Consider the following 7,940-nt stretch of genomic DNA (forward strand, 5'->3'; position numbering starts at 1 on the left):
GCCATTTGGGTGGTTGTGGACCGGTTGACTGAAGCGGCGCACTTCATTCCTATGCGCGTGAGAGATTCGGTAGATCACCTTGTCGACTTGTATATTCGGGACATAGTGAGATTGCACGGGGTCCCAGTGACGATCGTCTCAGATAGAGATCCTCGTTTTACTGCTAGGTTGTGGCAGAGTTTGCAGAGTGCCTTGGGCACTAAGTTGACCTTTAGTACGGCTTATCATCCTCAGACTGACGGGCAGTCCGAGCGTACTATTCAGATCCTTGAGGATATGCTTCGGGGTTCTGTCCTTGACTTTAGTGGGACGTGGGAGAGGCACTTACCATTGGTGGAGTTTGCCTACAACAACAGCTTTCAGTCTAGTATCGGTATGGCACCGTTTGAGGCCTTGTATGGCCGACCGTGTAGGTCTCCAGTTTGTTGGGCCGAGGTGGGTGATGCACCTTTGTTGGGTCCGGAGTTGGTTAGGGAGACGACGGAGAAAGTTGAACTTATCCGTAAGAGGCTTGTTACAGCCCAGAGTCGTCAGAAATCTTATGCTGACCGTAGGAGGAGGCCTTTGGCGTGTGAGATAGGTGATCATGTCTTTCTAAAAATATCACCTAGGCGGGGATTGATGAGGTTTGGGAAGAGTGGGAAGTTATCCCCTCGATTTATTGGTCCCTTTGAGATCATTGAGAGGATTGGAGAGGTTGCTTATCGTTTAGCGTTGCCGCCACAGTTGTCCGGAGTTCATGACGTGTTTCATGTGAGTATGCTTCGGAGGTATGAGCCGGATCTATCACATGTGTTAGATTGGACCGACTTAGAGGTAGATGAGGATGCCTCGTATGAGGAGAGACCGGTTCGGGTATTGGATAGGTGGGATCAAGTCCTGCGTGGCAAGACCATTCCTTTGGTGAAGATTTTGTGGAAACATCACGGAGTGGAGGAAGCCACATGGGAACGTGAGTTGGAGGTCCGCGAGAAATATCAGGACTTGTTTATTGATGAGTAATCTTGTATTTAAATTTTGTAATGTTGTTGGACTTAAGAGCTTTGTATATGTCTTAAGTTGTAAAACATTGGTAATGTTTTGGTTTAATGGAAGTATGTGTAGAACTTGCCTTAGTATGGGAGTTGATTATGATATTGCATATGTTGGCTATATTGTAAAATTGGAGTTATATCATGTATATTGATTATGATATGAACTATGAACCATGTATGTTGGAAATGGTTGGAAATGAACGAATATTGCATGTTGATAATGCACTTGTAATATGTCTTGTGAAATGCCTCTTGAAAAGAGAAGGAATTGATCAGTAATGGGTCGGGTTGTTTAATATTATGTTATAATATTGTTGAGAATGGAGAAAACCTGTTTTTGAAAACTTGTGTTTAATTTCGGGGATGAAATTCTTTAAGGGGGGGGAGGTTATAGCGATACCGGTTGTCCCTTTTCTGTTCTGTTGTATTCCGGACTCGGTTCCGTGAAGTTGGTAGTGGTATCTATCCTGTTGTTGTCCTTTAATTCCACTTGATTGAGTTTTAGGATGTTTATGGGCTTGTGTTGAACAGGTGGGTTAAGCCTTGGTCTATATCCTTGTTGCCCAGGTTTTTGGTGTTACGCTCGAGCGGGTCATTCTGCGCTCGAGCGGAGTTTGGTTTCTAGTCTAGCGCTCGAGCGGGTGTTCCGGCGCTCGAACGGAGATTGCACACTCCCAGTATTTCGTGTCTCTGCAAAACTTCTACAGATGTGATTTTTACGCTCGAGCGGTGGCGCTCGAGCGGGTAGTACTTCCAGAGTATAAGTTCTGGGAGGGGGAAATCTACGCTCGAGCGGACTGGTTTTGGGGCTCGAGTGGAAGTGCTTTATTTCTGTGTCTTGGCGCTCGAGCGGGCCTTATTGCGCTCGAGCGTGTCCAGATTTTTGTTCTTGACGCTCAAGCGTTGTGTTCTCCGCTCGAGCAGGTCATACATATATGAGTTATCCGCTGGGTGATTTCAAATCACTTTTTGCTTTTCTTTCTCTCTCCTACTTTTTCTAAAAACCATTTTTGGGAGCCTCTCTCTCTAGAAACTCCCTTCTCTCTAGGGTTTGATCTAGTTAGAGTGTCCCCCTTCTCCTTGGCCTTTGTAAAAATTGTGTGGATCGTCGAGGGCGTCGTTTTGATCCGAGAATCTTGGTCTTTGGAGCACTTTGATTTTGGTCTCTTCTCCATCCGAGCTCTAACTTCGAGGTAGGGATATCCTACTCCTCTTTATGAGCTTTGTCTTTAAATTTTAGTATTTTGAGATGTTGGGATTGGTTTGGTAATTTTGTGAAAGTTTGGGGCTTCTGTGTAAATTTACAAAAGTTGGGGTTTTAGCTATATAAAACCTAGATGCATGTTTGGCATGAAAAAGTGAAATTAATGTTAAAACATTAATGAAAACCGAACTTAAGGGTTGTAATGTTAATTATGGAAAATGCCCTAATTACATTGGTTAATTAATTCACATGATTAATTATGAGAAATGAGGAATTGATTTGGAAAGTTGTGGGATTAAAGGGTGTAGTTGGATTATTTATCACTCACCTAGTTGAAATGTTGATTATATATATCCATTGTTGCATTTATTTTCAGTATAGAAATAACTGTTTTGGGCTATCGGTGGAGGATAGTCTTGATTGTTGTAGACAATGCATGGTGATTAGGCAAACTGAAACTAATTTCTGGAATGTGTCAATGAGATTGACGATTGAAAGAATACATTAAATTTATGTGTTGTGTGATGATGTGTATAATTGTTGTTTATATGCATTGTGTTGTGTTGGAGGAGATAGGGGATGTACTCCACGGTTTAGGGGAAGATAGGGGATGGACCTCTAAACCGGATGTTGTTGGGAGGAGATAGGGGATGGACTCTGTAGATAGAGCTCATATGCTTATCTAGAAATGTGTTGACAGAGCTCATATGCTTGTCATTGGAAGTGCGATAGTGCTCATATGCATATCTGTGGAAGTGATGATATAGCTTGTATGCTTATCTGTTGGTGTGTGATATAGCTAGTATGCTTATCTGTTATGTAATGGGAAAGTGTTTAATATGAGTTACTGTCTCATATGAGTTGTTTGGCCAGGTTTTGAGCCATGGTTATAAATTGAGAATTTGAAAGGAATTGGAAAATGAATGGTAATATGGACTTGTATGTCACGAAAATATAAAGTGTGATAAGGGAAAGTATCAGTGTTGGCCATCTATCAACTGTTAATCTTTTAGTCATTGTTCATATTTGGTTTAGTATATTTCTACTGGGCTGTGGCTCACCCTATATGGGAATATCATTTTCAGGTACAGGTAGCATGCCACCTCCAAGGACGTAGCTTGGGAGGCTAGAGGCAGGCAGACTTTTGTTGTTTTATTTCTTTGATGTATTACATGTATATTCAAGCCAAAGGCTTGATGTGTAAATGAGTTAGAACTCTTTTGTTGTAACCAAGTGTTAACTTGGAAAGCTGTAAGCCTCTAGGGCATTTGTTTTTATTGTTAACATGTAATACTTTTGATTGTGGAACTCTGATGAATAAAAGAATGTGGAACTTTTATATATCAATGCATGTCTATATTGATGGGTTTAATATTATTATTTTGAAGGCGTTACAATAAGAATATATATGCATATTTGAAATTAAAAATTGAAACAAATATGCATATGTATGCACTTTCAAATTAAAAAAATTGAGATAGATATTTGTAAGTATACACTTTAAATTAAAAAAAAAAAAAAATCTTTGCAATATGTGTAGATTTATACTTTCCAATTAAAGAATTTTCACTTAAAACAATCTTTGACTACGAGAAGAGTCGGCAATTTTTAATTTCTAAGTTACCTTCTACTCTAATCAAGTGGGCCAGCTGTTGCAATCACCCATTAGGTTAGTCTTAGGCCTGGTTTGAAAATTTAATTATTTTAGTTAAAAAATATTTTTAAAAAAATTCATAAACTTTAATGACTGAAACTAAAAATATTGTTTTAATTGTTTATTTTATTTATACTAACAATTAACTCATGCAATTCCCAAGTGAAAGAAAAATTTTCAGAATAATATTTTATATAATTTATTTAAATTATTTATGTGTATATATCTATGTGTACATGTGTATAATTATTTTAAAAACTAAACTTATGCAATGCAAGGGAATAATTTTGAACCAACTATATAATGCAACTTAAATAAATATATAATATAGTTTATATAATGTTAAATTTAAAATAGCAAAGTAACACTCAATCTGACAGTAGAAAAATTGATTAAATTTGCAAAATAATTAATAACTTAAAATAAAAGAGTAATTCTGGTTATTGAATTAATTCTTTTATTTTCTTTTTAATTAAGAAATAAATACAAACTGAAAATACATAAAAAAAAATCATTTAAAGAAATTGATTAGAAAGTATATTAATATATATATATATATATATATATGCATAAATTAGTAAAAAAAAATCGTAGAAGTATAGCTTTAAATAAAGAGGGCAAAGAAACTTTAGGGGAATTTTTTTTTTTTTTTAAAACAGAGTTATTGGCCCCTGTTAAAAAGTTATTGGTAATCTCACATGTGAAATTCTTTTTGCAACAAACAAATAGTATAATATAGCACATGATAGGGGGGGGGGGGGTTCTAAAAGCAGTGAAATTGTATTAGAAAAAAAAAAAAATTGGTCTCTTATGTTGATTATTATAATTTTTTTAAGTGAATTACTTATAAAATATGATTATATTTTTGTACTAATTTATTTTAGTAAAAGTATCTAGTTAATAATAACTCTTTTTTTTTGGTGTTCGTAAAAAACTATGCATTTAATAGTGACACTATTCAAATTTTTTTGTGTGTTGATAAAAATCAATATTTTAAATTTTTTTTTTATCCCACCTTCTTGGTGTTCCCACATAGTTAAAATTTGAATTAAAAAAATTAAATTTTGAAAGTCTAATAAAAACATACATAAATTACATTAAATTTATATTATAATGAGATCAGAGTGCTAAGAGGGGCCAGATAGTGTTAGCATATAGAATATGGATAGAGGATCTAAAATTGAGGTCGGGCTACATTATACACCCCTATTTGTGTGTACCATGTGCATATAGTATTACTTGTTGAAACAATCTTCTGTATACAAAAAGTAAATTAAAACAAATCAAACAAATAAAAAATAAATTACTTACCGAATTTATTTTACCGAACCGAGTAAATAATTAAAAGATTAACTCGAGTGTGTGACACTCTGTCCTTAAGACAGATTCGCCCCGCTACGGTGCTTACGGACAAATGACGTCTATCTCTCAGGATACAACGATCTTCACAAATTGTAGTAGCACTCCAAGCAATTTGTTTGGCGAACAAAACCTGTGTTCTAAACTCTTCTGAATTTTTTCCTAAAATAATATAAAGAATAATTGATGCAAGAGAGAACAAAGAAGGCAACCAAAATGAATTTTCGGAATGATAAAATGTTGGAACAGATCTGGTATATATAGGACTGAATAGGTTTGATTTTCAAACCAAACAGGTGTGGTTTTGAAATGAACAGGTTCAGTTCACATTTCAATAGATCTGCTGGAATTGTTTGATTTGTCCGAACTGTGTGAATTTGTCAAACTGTGCAGTTTTGGATCTGTAACTGCTGGGCAGTTTTGAACAGTTAATCTATTGAAATTTCGGATTGAAGGAGGTAAAAATTGGACAAAAAATTAAATTCAATTTTGGCACAAAATTTGAATTTAATTTCATTAAGAATTTCTAGAAAAAATTCTAATAAATTTTCTCCAAAAAATTAATGCTAGAACCGACCCGACCTACAACCGTGCCCGGCTTGGCCGATGGCGGTGCGCGCATGCGTGGTGGTTTGAGCTAAGGTTCACTTTGTCCATAACTCCTCCCTTTTACAAACTTGGGGTGCCCTTTGGGGCCCAACCCAAGTGTTGCCACGTAGAACTTATATACACACGTAAATTCTCTTCAAGTTTCAATGTGGGACAAGCCTTACAAGGAAACCCACATTTAGAGGTGGTTTGAGATGATCTAAATAAGTGCACTTTTTGACTTTTTATGAAATACAGGTTGGGTATGGGTTGGTTTTGAAGTGATGTGATAGAGGAGTAATGTGACTTAAATAAGATGATATGACTTAAATAAGATAGTGACTTTTTGATTTTTTAACTTTTTTAGGTTATGACAAACAAGGTCTTAGTTCTTTAAATGTCCAATTCCACGAACCCGGAAACGGCATCAAGTTTCCATTCACTCGTAAATGGTTTTGACGAACCGTTTTCATCATATGACTTGCCATGCGGCAAGGAACACGTCACCTATTCGGACTCACCTCAAAATACATGTGGACCCCACTCAAAATTAGGCTCAAAGTTGATCCAAAATAAGCATATAAAAACTATTATTTCCAACATTACTAGCATGAAATCCGTCCTATGCACGGGGATGTCAAAATTTTATTTATAATTAGAAAATAATGAAACCTTTTAAAATATGTGTATATTACGTAATCTTGATTTATATTTCTTGTTGTTTTTAATACTTTATTAAATATATTCATATTTGTTATAAAACTAAAATTTGAAAGACAAAGAGAGATGTGAATTTAGTTGTGGTGTGAATATAATATAGTGGTGTTAAGAGATTTTTATTGTGATAGAGATTTGATGTGGTCATTGTAGCAGTGTTATAGCGATCCCGGTTTTCCCTTTCGTGCTTAACTGTAATCCGGATTCGATTTCGTAAGGGTGCTGTTGTCTTATCCTCTTTCTATCCCTTTCTCTTTGTGTTCGAGCTTGGGGTTGTGTTGGGCAAGTTGGGAATAAGTTGGTTGCGTTTTAAAACGTAAAGTCTTTGCCCAGTTTTTGGTCTTTCCGCTCGAGCGGCGATTTTGACGCTCGAGCGGGACTCTGTTATTGCTTGTCTACTCGAGCGGGGGTGTTGGCGCTCGAGCGGGGAAATCACCCATCTAGTATTTCGTCTGCAGTGGTATACGCTCGAGCAGGGGATTGGACGCTCGAGCGGGAGTATGTGTCTGACGCTCGAGCGGGGAGTTTGACGCTCGAGCGGGCATCATGTCTGTAAAAGTTCTGGGAGCGTGCACCCGCCGCTCGAGCGGGGGATTGGACGCTCGAGCGGGGATCTGTGAGTGACGCTCGAGCGGGGATTTTGCCGCTCGAGCGGGGCGACTTTTATATAAAGCCGAGATCCGACCTTTTTGTTCACTTTTCAACATCCTTTCTCTCTCTTACTTTTCCAAAAAGCTATTTTCAGAGTTCCTCTCACTAAAACCCCAACTTCTCTCTTAGGATTGATCTAGTAGGAGTTGTTTTCTCACCTTGGGCCTTTACAAAAGTTGTGTTGATCGTCGAGGGCTATCTTCTAATCTGAAAATTTCGGGATTTGGAGCACTTTCGTTTCTTCGTCTCCTTCGTTGAGCCCCATCATTCAAGGTAGGGATAACCTACTCCATCTTATGAGCTTTGTCTTTGAATTTTAGCATTTTGATATGTTGGGGGTTGTTGGGTAATTTTGAGAAAGTTTAGGCCTTTGTGTAATTTTACAAAAGTCGGGGTTTTAAATATATAAACCTATATGCATGTTAGGCATAGAGAAATGAGATTAATGTTGGGACATTGATGGAAATGGAACCTTAGGGTTGTTTTGTGAATTATGGTAATTTGCCCTAATTGGACTAATTAATTAATGCACATAATTAATTGAAGAAAACGGGGAATTAAATTGAAAATGTCGAGATTGGGAATGTATGGGACTAAAGAGTGTAGTCGAATCTTTCATTGCTCATCTAATTGAAATGTTGATATATTATCCATTTGTGTATTTATTTCTTGCTTAGAAATAATTGCTTTGGGCTACCGGTGGAGGGTAGTGTTGATTGTTGTAGACAATGCA

The sequence above is a fragment of the Camellia sinensis genome, chromosome 8 (genome assembly GCF_055761805.1).
Source record: "Camellia sinensis isolate YWXY chromosome 8, ASM5576180v1, whole genome shotgun sequence".
Classification (NCBI taxonomy): Eukaryota; Viridiplantae; Streptophyta; class Magnoliopsida; order Ericales; family Theaceae; genus Camellia; species Camellia sinensis.